This window comes from Callithrix jacchus, chromosome 1 (assembly GCF_049354715.1).
Source record: "Callithrix jacchus isolate 240 chromosome 1, calJac240_pri, whole genome shotgun sequence".
Classification (NCBI taxonomy): Eukaryota; Metazoa; Chordata; class Mammalia; order Primates; family Cebidae; genus Callithrix; species Callithrix jacchus.
The window spans coordinates 122,441,781-122,461,592 of NC_133502.1; the positions used below are offsets into that span (position 1 = coordinate 122,441,781).

At 33.5% G+C, this 19,812-nt stretch overlaps 1 protein-coding gene across 16 annotated transcripts in view; it reads left to right on the forward strand.

The window, feature by feature from the left end:
• CCDC171 (coiled-coil domain containing 171) overlaps nucleotides 1-19,812 on the forward strand; it is a 499,054-nt gene that overhangs the window by 364,691 nt on the left and 114,551 nt on the right. The gene's annotated exons all lie outside the window — the stretch shown is intronic.

Genomic DNA, 19,812 nt, shown 5'->3' on the forward strand with positions numbered 1-19,812 from the left:
CCTCTTACCACTCTTAAACCAAAGGTCCTATATATATGTATAGAGAGAAATATGTACTTTATTTAGTAATACTCATATATGTAAACTAGGTGGTAATGTTATTCAAATTGAAATTTTCTTTCTTACTTGTAAGAATATGTTCTTAAAGTAGAAATTTACTCATTTAATACAATCTATTGTTTTTAAATTCAGTTACTTCTGTATGATGAATTCTGACTTTTAATTTGTAGTGATGAACAGCATATAAAAGTATTATGATATTAGTAAAAACATAGTATATTTACTGACTGTATTTTGTTAGCACTCCACTCCACATTGAAAGATGTGTTCATTATTTCAATGTTCAAGAGTAATGTTATTCATGTGTTTCTGCTGTCTGATAGACAACTAATTGGAAATGTAAACATTAAGTACTTTAAAGATATATGGAATTTATGAATGAATCATATTTAGAATAACCTTGTGAATCAATTAGCTTATATAATATAATTTTATAAGTCACTTAAAATACCTTAAAAGTAACCTTTTGAAGGGTATATTATATAAAAATTAACAAACTAATAATTAATGCCTTTTAACATTTTAAAAACAATTAGCCTCTGTATCCTTTTATATTTTGAAAGTGACCAGCATTATTTCCTATCAACAAAAGTATTTTGAAAAAAATAATCTGAGTGCTATTTCCTAAGCTTCTTTGAAACTATGATTTCTCCCTCTCCCCATTTAAAAAAGTTTAGCTAGTCAGTATAGTTTAAATATAGTCCCATTAAATTCGTATGTGCCACAAATCTGAAATTTAGATTTGCAGTGAAAGAGACATCTTTGGTATGTTTTTTTGAACTTGATGGATAGAAAAGTCAATTATGTCATATACATGGCACACCCTTTTATATAGTTAATGTGATTTTGAAATCCAATTGTTTTTTCATCATCCCAGTTGGAGAAAAAAAAAGTTAGATAGCAGCTAACCTGGGGAATGAACTTTGACATCAGAGAAAAATCAGCATCAATATGAAATGTTAAATGTTGTACCTTCTTTTCTTATGAAAATGGAAAAATATATTGTTTAAATATAATAAAGACTGCAACAGGATGATTATAATCATACAGTTCTTCAGTTGTAGTTCATCTTTGATTTTTGTGTCATATGGAAAGAAAGTTCTCTGTAAAACTGGCCTATAGCCATTGTAGATTTACCTTTGCTTTATGGCTTTTTCTCTCTTCAGGTTTAATAGTTAATTATTTTCATTTATGTCTTTAGAAAATTCTATTAATACAGTGATTTTAAAGTTATCAATTACTTTTCAAGCTTGAAATGAAAACTGAGGAAAGGCAAATGATAATTGGGGCTAGTTCTTTTTTCTGTGAGGTATGGGTGAAAATGAATGAGTGATAAGGAGGTGGCCCAGAGAGTCCTCTGAAGTTCTCAGGAAGATGCAGGCCCACCTGTCTTCATGCCAGAGTTCAACAGGTTTATTTTTCTAGCCGCTTTGGACTTTCCATTGGCATTTTACTGTCTTGGATGAAACAAAGAAGAGTACAGAAGGAGGGTCCAGGCTCTTCCATGGGGTGGTAAAAATGGCTACAGATAGATCCAAACTCTTTAGCAAAGTTTATTGTGCATAGTAAAGTAGTATGATTATTTATATTTCTTACTTTTTTTTAAACCCATGTGTTTTCAAGGTTTGTACCATTTATTTTAGAATAAAACTAAGTTTTACCTGCTGAGTTGAATTTTAATGCTAACTTCTGACACAATAATCAAATAGAAGAAAGAACTTGTTTTCATGCAGACATATTTTCTTTTTTTGCATGTTAAGGAACTTAACCTGAACATATTTATTTTTTTAGGAAAAACAACTCCATTTTATTTATACTTGTTAGTTTTTAAGCAATACATTTCATTCAACTTTTCAAATACCACAACTATATTACACAGAACAGTTGATTAGATATTATTTTCAAAATTCCATTTGGGACTTATAACTACTATTTAAAATGAAGGTCATTTTAGTTAAAAACATATGGTTTTTTTCAAAGAGGTGTAACTTTTATATTAATTTCAATTAAATGTATATATTTATTTATGCCAGTTTTTAATGTAGGTCAAAAGTAAACTTTAAAAGACACTCTTTTAGTGGGGGCCAACTTCAAGTTATTGGAGATTAAAAAAAATAAGAGCAAGAAGAAACAAAATCATCACAACTTTTTGTGAGGTGGGTTTTTAAAAACACACCCTTTTCTCTTGAGTTAAAATCTTGGCTGCTTTTTATTTTTTCTGCAAAATCCAAAACTGTTGAACTTCTTCTGAAAAGAGAATTTTGAAAAAAATCACCAGTTTAACCATTTTAAAGTACACAGTTCAGTGTCTTTCAGTATATGCAACCATTACGGCTAATTCCAGAACATTTACATCACTCCAAAAGAAACCCAGTCCCCAAGAAGTAATTATTTCTTATATCCCTTTCCCTTACATCCTGGCAAACACCTGCCTTCTGTCTCTCTGGATTTTCCTATTCTGGACATTTAATATAAATGGAATAATACAATATATGGTTTTGATGTCTGGCTTTTTTCATTTAGCATAATTTATTCAAGGGTTATTCATGTTGTGGCATGTATTGATATGTCATTCCCTTTTATGGCTGAATAATATTCCATTGTGTGTTTATAGCACATTTTGTTTATGCATTCCTCAGCTGATTGACACTGGGTTGTTTCCACTTTTTGGCTATTATGAATAATGAATGCTGCTGTGAAATTTTGTGTAAAAATTTTTGTTTCAAGGTCTGTTTTCATTTCTCTTGGGTATGTAGCTAGGAGTGGAACTGCTAGATCATATGACAGTACTATGATAACTTTTTGAGGAACCACAAAACTGTTTTCCACAGTGACTGCACCATTTTAAATCACCATTATGGATAAGCATTCTAATTTTTCCACATTATTGCTCACACTTGTTAGTTCCATTTTTTTTTTAATGGCCATCCTAGTGGCTACTACGTAGTATCTCACTATGGTTTTGATTTGCATTTTTCTAATGACTAACAATGTTGAACATGTTTTCATGTGATTATTGACTATTTGTACATCTTCTTTGGAGAAGTGTCTCTTCACATGCTTTGCCCATTTTTAAATTGGGTTGATTGTCTTTTGTTGTTGAGTTTTAAAAGCTCTGCATATTCTGGATACTAGAATCTTATTATACATATGATTTGAAAACATTTTCTCCCATTATGTAGGTTGTCTTTTTACCTTCTATTTAAATAGTGTCCTTTGATAAACAAAAGTTTTACTATTTGATGAAGTCTAATATTTTTTTCTTGCTGCTGCTTGTGTGTTTGGCCTCATAGCTAAGAATCCATGTCCAAATGCAAAGTCATGAAGATTTCCCCTGTGTCTTCTTCTAAAAATTATAGTTTTAGCTCTTATATTTAGGTCTTTGGTCCATATAAAATTGATTTTATATATTGTATCATGTAAGGACCCAACTTCATTCTTTTATTTGGCAATCCAATTATTCCAGCACCATTTGTTCAAAAGTCTGTTCTCCCATTGAATGGTCATGGTACTCTTGTTGAAAATCAGTTTACTATAGATGTATGGGTTTATTTCTGGACTCTCAATTCTGTTTCACTGAATTGTATGTCTTTCTTCTTATCAGTACCACAAAGTTTTGATGACTGTGTTTTCTATTAAGTTTTGAAATTGAGAAGTGTGAGATTTTGAGATCTCATGATTGTTTTTACTATTCAAGTTCTCTCATAAAAGTCCATGTGAATTTTGGGATCAGCTTGTCCATTTCTGCTAAAGAAGGCAATGGAATTTTGAAAGCTATTATGTTGAATTTATAGATCAATTTGGGGGGTATTGCTATCTTAAGAATATTAAGTCTTGCAATTCATTAACATAGAAGGTCTTTCTACTTATTTCGATCTTCTTTAATTTGTTTCAACAATGTTTTGTGGTTTTCAGGTACAAGTTATAATTTTCTTGGTTAAGTTTATTAAGTATTTTATAATTTGTGATGCTATTTTAAATGGAACTGTTTTCTTAAGTCTAACTTTTGATTCTTAACTGTTAGTGTGCAGAAGTACAACTGATTTTTGTATGTTAATCTTTTGTATGTTCATCTTGCCTCCTGTAACTGCTGAATTTATTAGCTCTAGTCGTTTTTGTGTGCATGTGTAGCTTCTTTAGGATTTTCTACATGTAAGATTATGTCATCTATAATGTAGTTTTACTTATTTCTTTCTAATTTGGATGTCTTTAGTTTCTTTTTCTTATCTAATTATCTGCCTGGAACATCTAGTATGGTGTTGGATAGATGTATTGAGAGCAGACACCTTTGTTTTGTTCTTAATCTTAAGGGGAAAGTTTTTGGTCTTACACCATTAAGCATGATATTAGCTGTGGGTTTTTTTCATAGGCTCTTTATCAGTTTGAGAAAGTGTTCTTTGTTCCTAATTTTTTTTAGTGTTTTTATCATGAAAAGGTGTTGAGTTTTGTCAAATGCTTCTCTTTTTCTGCATCAATTGAGATAATTATGTTGTGCCTCCCCTCCTTCATCCTACTGATGTTTGGTACTACCTAGAATTATTTATGTATCAGGAACACCATTGTGTTCCTGGGATAAATCTCACTTGATTATGGTGTATGATCATTTGAATATGCTGCTATGTTTGGTTTGCTAGGTTTTTTTTTTTGAAGGTTATTGCATCTAAATTCATAAGACATATTGGTCTGTAGTTTTCTTGTGATATTTTTGTCAGGCTTTAGGATCAAAGTAATACTGACCTCATAGAATAGGTTAGGAAGTGCTCCCTTCTCTTCATTTTTTTCCAAGGGTTTGAGAGGAATTGGTGTTAATTCTTTAAATATTTGGCAGAAGCTCTTAAGTTTAATAAGATCCCATTTGTCTATTTTGGCTTTTGTTGCCATTGTTTTTGGTGTTTTAGTCATGAAGTCCTTGCCTATGCCTATGTCCTGAATGGTGTTGCCTAGGTTTTTTTCTAGGGTTTTTATGGTGTTAGTTCTTACGTTTAAATCTTTAATTCATCTGGAGTTAATTTTTGTATAAGGTATAAGGAAGGGGTCCAGTTTCAGCTTCCTGCCCATGGCTAGCCAGTTTTCCCACCACTATTTATTAAATCATTAGAGTGAACCGGCAATCAACAGAATGGGAAAAAATATTTGCAATCTACCCATCTGACAAAGGGCTAATATCTAGAATCTACAAAAAACTAAAGCAGATTTACAAGAAAAAAACAAACTCATTCAAAAGTAGACAAAGGATATGAACAGACACTTTTGAAAAGAAGACATATATGCAGCCAACAAACATATGAAAAAATGCTCATCCTCACTGGTCATTAGAGAAATGCAAATCAAAACCACATTGAGATACCATCCTATACCAGTTAGAATGGCAATCATTAAAAAATCTGGAGACAACAGATGCTGGAGAAGATGTGGAGAAATAGGAACACTTTTACACTGTTGGTGGGAGTGTAAATTAGTTCAACGATTATGGAAGACAGTGTGGCGATTCCTCAAGGACCTAGAAATAGAAATTCCATTTGACCCAGCAATCCCATTACTGGGTATATACCCAAGGATTATAAATTGTTCTGTTACAAAGACACATGCACACATATGTTCATTGCGGCGCTGTTTACCATAGCAAAGACCTGGAACCAACCCAAATGCCCATCAATGATAGACTGGACAAAGAAGATGTGGCACATATACACCATGGAATACTATACAGCCATAAAAAATGATGAGTTCGTGTCCTTTGTAGAGATATGGATGAATCTAGAAACCATCATTCTCAGCAAACTGACACAAGAACAGAAAACCAAACACCAAATGTTTTCACTCATAGGTGGGTGATGAACAATAAGAACACTTGGGCACAGGGAAGGGAACAGCACTCACAGGGCTGGGTGGGGTGTGGAGGGGAGGGGAGGGACAGCCGGGGGGTGGGGAAGATGGGGAGGGATAGCACCGGGAGAAATGCCTGATGTAGGCTGTAGTGTGGGGGAGGATGGAGACAGAAAACCACCATGGCATGTATGTACCTATGCAACAATCCTGCAGGATGCAGGATGTGCACATGTACCCCAGAGCCCAAAGTACAATAAGAAAACAAAATAAAACAAAGCAAAATAAAACATTTGGCAGAATTCACCAGTGAAACTTTCTGGGTCTAGACTTTTCTTATCTGGAAGTTTTTTGATTACTGGTTCATTCTTTTCTTGTTATAAATCTACTTAGATTTTCTGTTTCTTTTACAGTCAGTTTTGGTAGTTTGTGTGTTTCTAGGAATTTGTCTATTTTATCTAAGTTATCTGACTTGTTGATACATAATTGCTTATTATCTTATAGTTGTTTTTATTTCTGTAAGTTTAATAGTAATGTCCCCATTTCTATTTCTGATTTTACTAATTTAGTAACTTTTTCCTTTGTCAGCCTAGGTAAGGCTTGTCAATAGTATTTGTCTTTTAAGGGTCTAACTTTTTGTTTCCGTGATTTGCTCCATTGTTTTTCTTTTCTCTATTTTGTGTAACTCTGCTCTAAAACTTTATTATTTCTTCCTTCTATTTGTTTTGGATTCAGTTTGCTCTTTCTTTCTGTCTTTTAACTGCTCCAAGTTGGAAGGTTAGGTTATTGATTTGAGATCTTCTTTTTTAATGTAGGCATTTATAGCTATAGATGTCCATCTGAGCACTGCTTACACTGCATCCAAGAAGTTTTAACTTACTATATTGTTTTTATATTTATCAATTTCAAAGTGTTTTCTAATTTCTATCATTCCTTCATTGACTTATTTATTATTTAAGAGTGCTGATTAGTTTCTGAATATTTGGAAATTTTCCACAAGTTTTTTTGCTATTGAGTTATTATTTAATTTTATATGGATCAAATACTTTGTTTGATTTCTATTCTTTTTAAGTTTGTTAAAGTGTGTTGTATGGTCCAGAATATGGTCTGTCTTGCTGAACATTAAATGTGCATTTTAAAAGAATATGTATTCTTTTGTTAGGTAGAGTGTTCTATGTCTGCGTGTTATGTCTAGTTAGTTTAAGATGTTCAAGTCTTCTAAATCCTTGATTGTCTTTTGTCTAGGTGTCCTATTCATTAGTGAAAGTGTGATGTTGAAGTCTCCAAATGTTATTGTTGAACTGTTTTTCCTTTCAATTTGGTCAGTTTTACTTCAGATATTTTAAAGTGATGTGGAAATGGTCATATTCTTGATGGATTGACTCTTTTGCCATTATATGATGTCTTTGTTTCTTGCAATAATTTTGATCTTAAAGTCCTTTTTCTGATATTAGTGTAGACACTCCAGCTCTCTTGGTTATTGTTTGCATTGGATATCTTTTTCTGTCTTTTCACTTTTAACCTATGTATGTCTTTGTATTTAAGATGATTCTATTACAGACAGTGTAAATGAATCATGTTTTTCAAAACACTCATTTTGCTAACTTCTGACTTTTAATTGGATATTTTGATCAATATACATTTAATGTAGTTGTCATAATGAAGGACACCTGCCATGTTTTTCTACATGTATTATATCTATTTTGTTCCTCAGTTCCTCTACTAGAACTTCTTTTCTGCATTAGATAGATCTTGAGTAGTATACCATTTTTTATTCCCTTCTCCTTTATTTTGCTATACATTTTTAGTTGTTTTCTTAGTGTTAGCTGTGGTGGTACAATTAACATCTTATTTCATAGCAGTCTTGTTTGAATTAATGCCAAAGTAGTGTCCATTATATTTAAAAATTTATACTTGTATATAGCTTCATCCTTTCTCTTCCTGTTGTTACAAATTACATCCTTATATATTGTGTGTCCATCAACGTTGTTTGTAATGATTGCTTTGTATAGTTGTCTTTTAAATCTATAGGACAAAAAGAAGAGTTACAAACCAACCATACATTAATACTAACTTTTATATTTCCCTACATAGTTACCTTTGCTGATGTTCCTTATTTCTTCATGTGAATTTGAGTTACTGGCTAATGTCCTTTCATTTCAGGACTCCCTTTAGCATTTCTTATTGGGCAGATCTAGTGGTGAACTCCCTTAGCTTTTGTTTATCTTGGAATGGCTTAATTTCTTCTTCATTAGAAAAAAAAATTTAATATTATGATGCTAAGAACAATTAATCTAAGATATAGCCTCTTAATGGATTTTTAGTGGGCAATACAGTATTGTTAACCAAAGGTACAACATTATGCAGGAGACTTTCAGAACTTACTCATCTTGTGTAACAGAAGCTTTATACCCATTTATTAATAACTCCCCACTTCCCCGTCACCCATCTCAGCCTTTGGTAACCACCATTCTACACTTTGTTTCCATGAGTTTGACTATTTTAGATCTGTCATGTTAGTGGAATTATGTAGTATTTGTTCTATCAGTGGCTTAGTTCACTTAGCATAATGTCCTCAAGGTTCATCCATTTTGTTGCATATCATAGGATTTCCTTCTTTTAAAAGGCTGATTATTTCCTTCTTTTTAAAGGCTGAATAATATTTCATTGTGTGTATGTGTGTGTGTGTATACCATATTTTATTTATCAATTTATCTCTCAATAGACATTTAGGTTGTTTCTATATGTTGGCTATTATAAATAGTACTGAAGTGAACTTGGGAGTGTATATATTTCTTAGAGATTCTGATTGCAGTTCTTTTAGATAAATACCCAGAACTGGTTGCTGAATCATATGGTAGTTTTAATTTTAACTTTTTGTGGAATCTCCATACTTTTTTTTCCCATAGCATCTGTACCACTTTACATTTTTTTTTTTTTGCTTTTGTATACATGGGTTCCAGTTTCTCCACATCCTTGACAACACTTGTCTTTAAAATCTTTTTTTTAAATAATAGCCATCCTAATAGGTATCAGGTGTTACCTTATTGTGGTTTTGATTTTTACTTCCTTGATGATAGTGACATTGAGCATGTTTTCATTGACCGTTTGTATGTCTTTAGAGAAATGTCTGTTCAACTTCTTAGTCCATTTTAAAATCAGATTATTAGTTTCTTTTTGCTATTAGTTGTATAGAGTTTAGGAATTAACCTCTTATATTTTAGAAATTAAACCCCTTATGTGGTTTGCAAATATTTTGTCTCATTTCATAGGTTGCCTTTTTATTATGTTTATTATTATTATCATTATTATTTTTGCTATGCAGAAGTTTTTTCATTTGATTTAGTTTTACTTGTCTAATTTCGTTTTTGTTGCTTGTGCTTTTGGTGTCATATCCATGAAATAATTGCAAAGACTAATGTCATGAAGCTTCTCCTCTATGTTTTGTTCTAAAAGATTTATAATTGTAAGTTTTATGTTTAAATCTTTAATCCATTTTATATTGATTTTTAAAAATATGGTATAAGGTAGGCTCTTTTTCTTTTTCTTCAGATGGAGTCTTGCTCTGTTGCTAAAGCTGGAGTGCAGTGGCATGATCTCTCCTCACTGCAACCTCTGCCTTCTGGGTTCAAGAGATTCTCATTCCTCAGCCTCCTAAGTAGCTGGAACTATAGTAATGTACCACTGTGCCGGCTAATTTTTGTGTTTTTAATAGAGATGAGGTTTCACCATGTTGGTCAGGCTGGTCTTGAATTCCTGGCCTCAAGTTATCCACCTGCTTTGGCCTCCCAAAGTGCTGGGATTACAGACATGAGCCACTGTGCCCAGCCTAGTTTCATTCTTTAGCAAGTGATATCCAGTTTTCCCAATGCTGTTTGTTGAAGGAAACTATCCTTTCCCCATTGCGTATTCTTGGGACTCTTGTCAAGGATCGATTGGCCATATATATGTGGATTTATTTCTGGGCTCTCTCTCTCTCTCTATATATATATATGTGTGTGTGTGTGTGTTTGTGTGTCTGTGTATATATAAAACATATATAACAGAGCTACAGTATTATATTTATGTATGTATACATATATGTGTGTGTGTATATATAATTTTATATATATATAAATTATATATATATATAAATTTACTTATTTTTGAGATGGAGTCTCTGTTGCACAGTCTGGAGTGCAGTGGCATGATCTTGGCTCACTGCAGCCTCTGCCTCCCATGTTGAAGTGGTTCTCCCACCTCAGCCTCCTGAGTAGCTGGGACTACAGGTGCACACCACCATGCCTGGCTAATTTTTTTGTATTTTTAGTAGAGACGGAGTTTCACCATGTTGGCCAGGCTGGTCTCAAACTCCTGACCTCAAGTGATCCATTCATCTCAGCCTCCCAGTGTGCTGGGATTACAGGCGTGAACCACTGCACCCAGCCATCTATGTAATATATTTTGCAATCAGGAGGTGTGGGGCCTCCAGCTTGGCCCTTGTTTTTCAAACCCTTTTTGGCTATTTGAGGCAGTTTCTGGTTTCATATGAAATTTAGAATTGCTTTTTCTATTTCTGCAAAAAATGCCCCTGGAATTCTGATAGGGATTGCATTGAATCTGTAGATCCCTTTGGGTAGTATGTATATTTTAACAATAAATCTTTCAATTCATGAGCACAAAATGTTTTTTCATTTGTTGTATCTTTAATTTCTTTCACCAATGTTTTGTGTATGAGTCTTTCACTTCTGCAGTTAATTTGTAGGCATTTTATTCTTTTTAATGTGGTTATAAGCGTAATTATTTTCTTAGTGTTTTCCTTGGTGTTTACAATTAACATCTTAATTCATAACAATCTAGTTTGAATTAATGTTGAACTAGGATATTCCATACATAAGGAATACTCATATGTTCTATAGGGGTTTCTGTGTAGAAGACATGTCATCATTAGTGAGGGACAGTTTTACTTCTTTCTTTTCTGTTTGGATACCTATTATTTTTTTTCTTGCCAAATCATGCTTGCCAGGACATTCAATGATATGTTGAATACAAGTGGTAAAAGCAGACATCCTTACCTTGCTCATGATTTTAGAGGAAAAACTTTTAAGTTTTTAATCATTGAGTGTGATATTAGCTGTGGACTCTACATACCTGGCCTTTGGTGTGTTCAGGTACTTTTCTTCTGTTCCTAGTTCGTTGAGAGTTTTTTTTTTTTTTTTTTATCATGAAAGGGTATTGAATTTTATCATATGCTTTTTATGTATCCATTGAGATGATTATTTGAATTTTATCCTTCATTCTGTTGTTTACCACATAATTGATTATTGTATGCTGAACTATTCTTGCATCCCAAGGATAAATCCCACTTTGTAATGGTGCCTAATCCTTTAATTATGCTTTTGAATTCAGTTGCTAATATTTTGTTGAGGTTTTTGGATCTATATTCCTCAGGGATATTGACTTGTAATTTTTTTTTTCTTGTGATATCTTTGTCTGGCTTTGGCATCAGGAAAATGTGGGTCTCATGAAATATATTTGGAAGTATTCCCTCCTTTTCAAATTTTTTTGGTAGAATTTGAAAACAATTAACATTAATTATTTAATTGTTTTATGGAATTCATCAGTAAAACCACCTAGTCCTGGGCTTTTCTTTGTCAGAAGATTTTTGATTACTGAATCAATCTCCTTACTAGTGTTCAAGATTTTCCCTCCCTTCCTCTCTTCCCCTCTTTCTTCCCTCCCTCTCTCCCTGTCTTCCTTTTTTTTCTTTTCTTTTTTTTGAGACAGGGTCTTGCTCTGTTGCCTAGGCTGGAGTGGTGCATTGGCATGCTCATAGCTCACTGCAGCCTCAGACTCCTGGGCTCAAGAGATCCTCCCACCTCAGTCTCCCAAGCAGTTGGGACTACAGGCACAAGCCACTAAACCCTGCTAACTTTTAAATTAGTAATTTTTTTTTTTAGAGACAGCACTCACTATGTTGCCCAGACTGTCTTGAACTCCACCTCAAGCACTCCTCCTCTCTTGATGATCAAAAGTACCAGGATTATAGGTATAAGCCATCACACCCAGCCTCTATTCAAGACTTTCTATTTTTTTTTTATCATTCAGTCTTATTAGGTTGTATGTTTCTTAGAATTTATCCATTTCCTCTAGATTATCCACTATGCTGCATATAATTGTTCATAGTAGTCTCTCATGATTCTTTTTATTTCTGTGGTATCAATTATAATTTCTCCTCTTTGTGGTATGTTTTTTTGTTCTCTGGTTTTTTTTCTCCTGTTCCAATCTTTATTTTTTTTCCCCTTCTGCTAACATTGGGCTTAATTTGTTCTTATTCTGGTTTTTTGAGGTGCAAAATTAAATTGTTTATTTGAGACCTTTCTTTTTTATGTAGATTTTTACTGCTGTACTTTTCCCCTTGCATATCTTAAGTTTTGATATGTTGTATTTCATTTTCATTTGTCTCAAGATATTTTCTAACTTTCCTAATGATTTCTTTCTTATGCCATTGGTTGTTCAAAAATTTGTTGTTTATTTCTATATATTGTGAATTTTCCAGTTTTTCTTCTGTACTTCGTTTCTGGTTTCATTTCACTATAATCAGAAAAGAAACTTGGTATGATTTTAATATTCTTAATAAATCTATTAAGAATTGTTTTGATACCTAACATATGATATATCCTGGAAAATGATCCATGTGCACTTGAGAAGAATGTGTGTTCGGCTGCTGTATAGTGGAATGTTCTACATGTGTCCATTAGGTTCATTTGGTTTATAGTGTTGTTTGTGTTCACTATTTCCTTGCTGGTTTTCTGACCGGTTGTTCTCCCCAGTATTGGAAGTGGGGTAATGAAGTCTCCTACTATTGTTGTTTGCTGTCTATATTCCCTTTAGTTCTGTCAATATTTATTTTATATATTTCGATGCTCTGTTGTTAGGAGTTTGTGTGTGTGTGTGTGTGTGTTTGTGTGTGTATATACATATATATGTATACATATGTGTGAGTGTATATATATATATATAATTATTAAAACTGTTGTATGCTCCTGGTGACTGTACTCTTATGTTATTATATAATGTTATTCTTTGTCCCTTCTGACAGTTTTTGGCCTATAATCTATTCTGTATGATTTAAATATATCCACTCCTGCTCTTTTTTGATTACCAAATGGTAACTAATGGAATATCTATTTCCAACACTTTACTTTCAGTCTACTGCACATCCTTAAATCTAAAGTGAGTCTCTCATAGACAGTGTATAGTTGGATCTTTTTTTAAAAAAAATCCATTCAGCCATTCCATGTCTTTTTATTGGAATTTAAATTAGTTTACATTTGAAGTAATTACTGATAGGGAATTATTTATTATTGCCATTTTGTTCATCATTTTCTGTTCATCTTATAGTTCATTTGTTTTTGGAGTTCCACAGCTTTTGGATTTCCTTAGTGCATAGTTCTTAGTTCATTTTTCTTCTTTGCTCTCATCCTTTGTGTTTAATTTTTTTTATTGATAAGCTTTTATTCATTTCTTTTTTACTTTTGTGTAACGTATGTGGGTATTTTGTTTCCAGTTACTGTGGGGCTTATATAAAATATATTATGCTTATGACAGCTTATTTTAAGTTGATAACAACTTAACTTCAATCACATGCAAACTCTACAGTTTTGCTCCTCCTCCCTTCATATTTTGTTATTGATGTCACAAGTTACTATATGGTGTATCCATTCACATGTATTTTGCTTATAGTTGTTTTTAATACTTTTGTGTTTTCACGTTTATATTAGAAATAAAAGTGATTTACCCACTACCATTAGAGTAATAAAGCATTCTGTATGTCTATATATTTACCTTTGAGTCTTACACTTTCTTATGATATTATGTCACTGTTTAGCATTCTATCATTTCTATTTGAAGAACTCCCTTTAACATTCCTTGTAAGGCAAGTCTGTTAGTGATGAATTTACTCAGCTTTTGTCAGGGCCGTCTTTATGTTTCCTTCATTTTTGAAGGACAGTTTTGCCAGGTTTAGTGTTCTTAGATGGCGTTCTTTTTCCCTTTCAGCTCTTTGAACACATTGTCTTACTCCCTTCTGCCTTTCAAAGTTTGAACTAAAAAAGTCTATTGATAGTTTAATAGGGATTCCCTTGTTTGTAATGGGTGATTTTCTTCTTGCTGCTTTCAGAATTCTTTGTCTCTGACTTCAAAAATTTGATTATAATGTATTTTGTTGTGGATTTCTTTAGTTTTATCTTATTAGGGGTTCATTAAGTTTCCTGGATTTGGGTTTTCATTTTCTTCTCCAGATTTGGGAAATTATCAGTCATTGTTTTTTTTGAATAAACTTTGTAGTCCTTTTCCTTTCTCTTTTTTTCCCCTCTGACTCCTGTAATCCATATATTGGTCTGCTTGATGATTTTAACTCCCTTAAGCTGTCTTTATTCTTTATTACTATTATTATATTCTTCCTTTGACTGGATGATTCCATGTGGCCTATCTTCAAGTTCACCGATTTTTTTCTTCTGCTGGTTTTAGTCTGCTGTTTTGAATTTTTGTTGAGTTATTATATTCTTCTGCCCTAATATTTGTTTGATTCTCTTAAATTTTCTTATTCTTGAAATTCTTACTTTGTACATGCGTTATTTTTCTGAGCTTATCAATCATTTTATGACACTATTTTGAATTCTCTTTTGGGTAATTGATATATCTACATTTCATTACTATTAGTTTCCAGAGTTTTATCTTGTTCCTTTTTTGACTATGTTTCTCTGTTTTTTCATTTTCCTTAACTCTTTGTATTGGTATCTATGCTTTAAAAAAGAAAGAACCTGCCATCTCTCTCAGTCTTCAAGGATTGGTCTTGTATCAGAGAAGACCTTCACCAATAAACTCAACCAGAGCTTCTATGGGGCTCTCAAACTTCTATGTTAGTCCAAACCGTCATCTTCTTAAAGGCTCCAGGGTTTTAGATATGCTATGTCTCATCAGTGTTTTGAGACAGGCAAGGCAAAAGATAGAAATATTACCCTCTGGTAATACATGGAAAAGTTGGAATGTTGTATGTATGCCCAATTCTTTTCCTCCCAAGGTAGGGACTGAGAGCTGGGGATTTTTTTTACCTGTCCGTTCTGTGCTGAGTCAGGGGAGAGTGGTTATGAATATCTGTGCCCTAGCCCAAACCACCACCTTTTTTTCTCTGTGGGTCTAGCATATGTTGGGTCACATCAATACTCAAACACAGGTGAGACAAAAGCCAATCCTTTAGCTAGAACTCAGAAGAGTGGGACACTGGATGCACAGTCCAATTCCTTCCCTTCTCATAGAGAGTTGGGAGCTGAGAGTTCCCTCCTGATAATGTGGTGCTGTGCTGGGAGTGGGGATTACGATCAGAGAGTATCTTCAGCTTCCCAGTGGTTTCAATGTGACTGACTTCTTGTTGCTCAGGTTGCAGGAACCTCTCAGCTACTTTCTGGAATTTCCATAAAGGGAATTGATATGTGCTATTGAATCAGTGTGTCCATTGGGGAAGGAGATTCCAGGGCGTCCTATTCCACCACCTGGCTGCTGTCATTTTCCTTTTTTTCCAAGGACACTTTTGTCACAAATATGGTTGACAGATTTTTTTTTTTTTTTAACTATCCTCACCTTGCCACCACCAAAGTTTCACTTCTTTCACTTTTCATATACATTTTCAATTTTGGAAGACATTGCTCTCATGGTTTCTTTTAGTTCCTTGTACATAATTTCTTATAAATATATGTATATTAAAAATAACTGATTTAAAGTAATTGTGTGGTAAGGTCAATGTTTAGGCTTCCTCAAGGACAGTTTCTATTCATTTCTATTTTTATTGAAAATGAGCCATACTTTCTTTTTTTCTTGGCATACATAATTTTTTGTTGTTGTTGTTGAAAAGAGCCTCTACAAATGTGCTTACGTATTTATATTGTGTGAGGTAAAGGGAAAGTAGAACAATTATATTAAAGTAACTTAAGGATAGGGTAATGCCTAGATGGGTAGATAATGTCTGGATTATTTAGGATTAGGTATGACAAAAATAAGTATTTACTAGATACTAACCAAGTGTTTAATAGACTGATATCTCAGTTTACTGCAGCTAAGAGTAAAAGTAAGAAAACTTAGGTAAAATTGAAATGTGAAGAAGAATCTAATAATATTTTTGTAGTCACATTTGTTGTTGAATGAGTTGAATGGCTGCATTCTTGAGGCTTTCGACATAGCATGAGTCCTATAAGTTTGGAAAGATTAACTAAAATGTTCCCTATGTTCAGCCATAATATACAGGCTTTAAAAGTACCAAAGAATATTCATTGAGAAGTGTTAGATGTTAGATGCTTTTTTCGTGAATCATCTAAAAGATATTGAGTTCTACAAATGTGTTTTAGGCATATAATGTTCCAGAAACTGTAATAGCCTTACAGAAACTGTAATAGCCTTACTTACAATATACATTGTCTCCCCAGAAGGCTATTACATGTTGTTCAAGGGTCAACTTTATACAGTGTATAAAGTGTGTGTGTGTATACAGTTGACCCTTGAACAACATGGGTTTGAATTGTGCGGGTCCACTTATACGTGGATCTTCTTCCAACTCTGGTATCCATGAGACAGCAAGACCAACCCCTCCTCTTCCTTCTTCTTCTCAGCCCATTCATCATGAAGATTATGAGGATGAAGACTTTTATGATGATCCCCTACCACTTAATGAATAGTAATTATATTTTCTCTTCCATATGATTTTCTTAATAACACTTTCTTTTTTCTAGATTATTTTATTGTAAGAATACAGTATATAGTACACATAACACAAAATATGTGTTAACTGTTTCTGTTATCAGTAAAGCTTCCAATAGTAGACTATTTATAGTTAAATTTTTGGGGAGTCAGAAGTTAAATATGGATTTTCAACTCTGTGGGGGTTGGCATTCCTAACCCCCATGTTGTTTTAGGTTCACGAGTTTGTGTGTGTGTGTGTGTGTGTGTGTGTGTGTGTATGTGTGTGCGTGTGTATGTGTCACAGTTCTCATATGGGGCATACTTAGAAAACTCACAGATTGCCTGGAGGTTTCTTAGAAGAAAACTAATGCATGGGTTGGGCCTAAAAATGAGAGGAAGATGGGAAAAGTATGCTAGCAAAGAGAGTAGCATGAGCAATAAGTTCATGGAAGCATGAATGACTAGATATTTTCAGTTCAACATTAAATGCAAAAAAAGTGTAAGAGGTGAAGCTCAATGAGGCAGGTAGTAGCTAAGTTATGGAAGGACTTTTTGTCATGCTAAGAAACTTGGATCATATAGTGGAAGGAGTGGGGAGCAAACTAGAGTTTAAGCTAGGAGTTAATATGATTGGCTTTCCTTATAAAATATGAGCTCTAGAGAGCAGATTTGCAAACTGGATATAGTGAGTAATAAAAGTGGTTTTAAGAGCCACAAGTCTGAATAGACAGCTCTATAGGAAGCTATAGCATTAGGCTAGATTGGGGCTGAGAAGGCTTGAACCAGAAGAGAGATGGTAGGTGGTGTCAGAAGAAAGGATGTGAAACGTATTCGGCAAAGTGGCATATGGTGATGAGAAAGAGCCTCCCCTGATGGGGCAAAGGTGCCATTAAAGGATGCTGGGAATACAGAAAGCAGCCTTTTTGTTTAAAATATTTTCATTTTTATTAAGTAGGGAGAAGGGAGACAATGATGAGTTTTGTTTTGGAAATACTGAATTTAAGGTAATGTGGAATAATCAGCAGGATGTGTGAGTCTGAAACTCAAGGGAAATGTCAGGGCTGAAGATAAAGGTTTGAGATTGATTAACATAATACTCTGGCAAAGAAAGAAGGCAGAAGAGCAATTGACAGGAGAAACAAGACATTATAGATAAATGGGAGGCTAGAAAATGCATTTTGAGAGATTAATTATGCTACTAGAGTTTGAAGTCCTTGAGGGATGGAATTCTGTTTCCTTAATTTTTATATTCTCAGCATCTATCACTGTGCCTGGTACCCAGTAGGCACTTAATGAACGTTTGTGGAATGAGTCAAACTTTACCACCATATAGTCTTTACATATAACTAAAGCCATCTGTAGATTCTAATGGAAGTTTTGCTGAGATTGTCACCTGCTTTGTTTATTTGATTGCTAAAACTATCATCTTATTTCACTTTGCCTAATCAAGACCTACAAGATGAAGCCTAAATTGAGTTATCAGAATATCTCTAGGAAGGAGGTGTGCTAGCAATGAATTTGCAGGTAATGTAATGACTAGTTTGGTTCCTATGAGATAGAAAGATGAATACTTCTATTCTTAGAGTGGATTGTGGAATGGAATAGTGTCAAACAGGATATGATAGATGAAGACACTGTATAACCAAATCTTTAAATATAATTTTACATTACCAATGATTAACCAGAATAAATAACAATATACAGTTATTTTTGATTTTTAGGTTTTAGTGCATTTATAAGGAGTACGAAGAATAATTCTTTATGAAACTGACGGTATTTTAAAAGTTGAAACATGATCCTCTGCCTATAAAAAACCAAATTTTTAGTGGCTTGTCAATGACTCCCTAAATGTTACTTATGATCTTTGAACTCTTCTCTATTCTCAGTCTCTTGATCTTGGTTCCTGAAGATCAGCTGTGCAGGACACACAGGTGTTAACACAGCTGGCTTCCTGATGACAACCCTGTCCATATAGCTGTCTTGTGTGTCATTACTCATATTGTTCAGTGTCATTCTGACCTAGCCAAGCTAAAAATGATACTCCAGCTCAAGAGGGATTTAAAAACCTTGACAAACTAAAGATAAGACACTACAGAATATCATGTCCGTGTGCTTAGCAGTTTTTAGCTTAACTGCATCTAAATAGCTAATTTCAGCATGTATCTGTCTTTATCCTTTAAAAGGATTTATATTTGAAAAGAAAATATACCTGTGTGGAAGACTATTAACAATTCTATTCTAAAGTGTGTTATTTTTTGTTTGTTTAAATAGCTCAAGGTCAAGGCACTCTGTTTGTGAGGTGCATTCTATAGTATACAGCCTATGCCACTGATTTATCATGCTATCTAGTGCCTTTATAAGATGTCCATGATTAAATTATCCTGTTTTCCAGCTTGATAATTTGATTTGAATAGTAAATTTTTAGATCTGTAATTGGGATGTAGCCAGATTGATAATTTGATTCAAGAGATCAGTTTTTTTATTTCTATAATTGGGATGTAACTATAATGTGTGGTGTGGTTGTGGTGGTGGATTTTGCCTTACTTTTTGGCGACAGCAGCTGGCAGTCATTGGAGAGTTCTGGCTTTGCTCCAGAGTTGTAGGCTAAGTTAAATAACCTGCCAGCAAAAGAGGGCTAGTTGCTTACCTCCCACTTTTCAAATTATGAGTTTCTATGCTTGCTGCAGTGCCAATGGAATGCCTCCTTCTGCTGAGAGAGTGTCAAGGTCTCTTTTTTCAGTAGGTGTGGAGAGCAGTGGGAACTGTTGCTTGTATCCTGGGACATTGTGGTTTGGGGATCTTCCCTTATGACATTGTGATCATTGTATAAGGATTATTGCTGCATGGGTAACTTGTTTCTTAGTGTGATAATGTGTGCATATGTATGCACATTGCATATGTGTGTGTGTGAGAGAGAGACAGAGAGAGACAGAGAGAGGCAGAGAGAGACAGGATATGAATGAATGAGAATGCCCACAGGTTCAAGGAAACTATTGAGGAAAATAAAGATGTTTAATATTCATTAATTATCACAAAACTACTTTTATGAAACAAAAATGATTGTTAAGATTGCTGCACAATAGATATAAAGAAAAAAATAAGTGGAAGTACCAAAATCTTAAGTAACTTATTCAACTGTTAGTGGTTCATATATTGATATTAAAATGCATTATTATTTGGCACTAAGAGCACTAGACTTAGTATCCTCATATT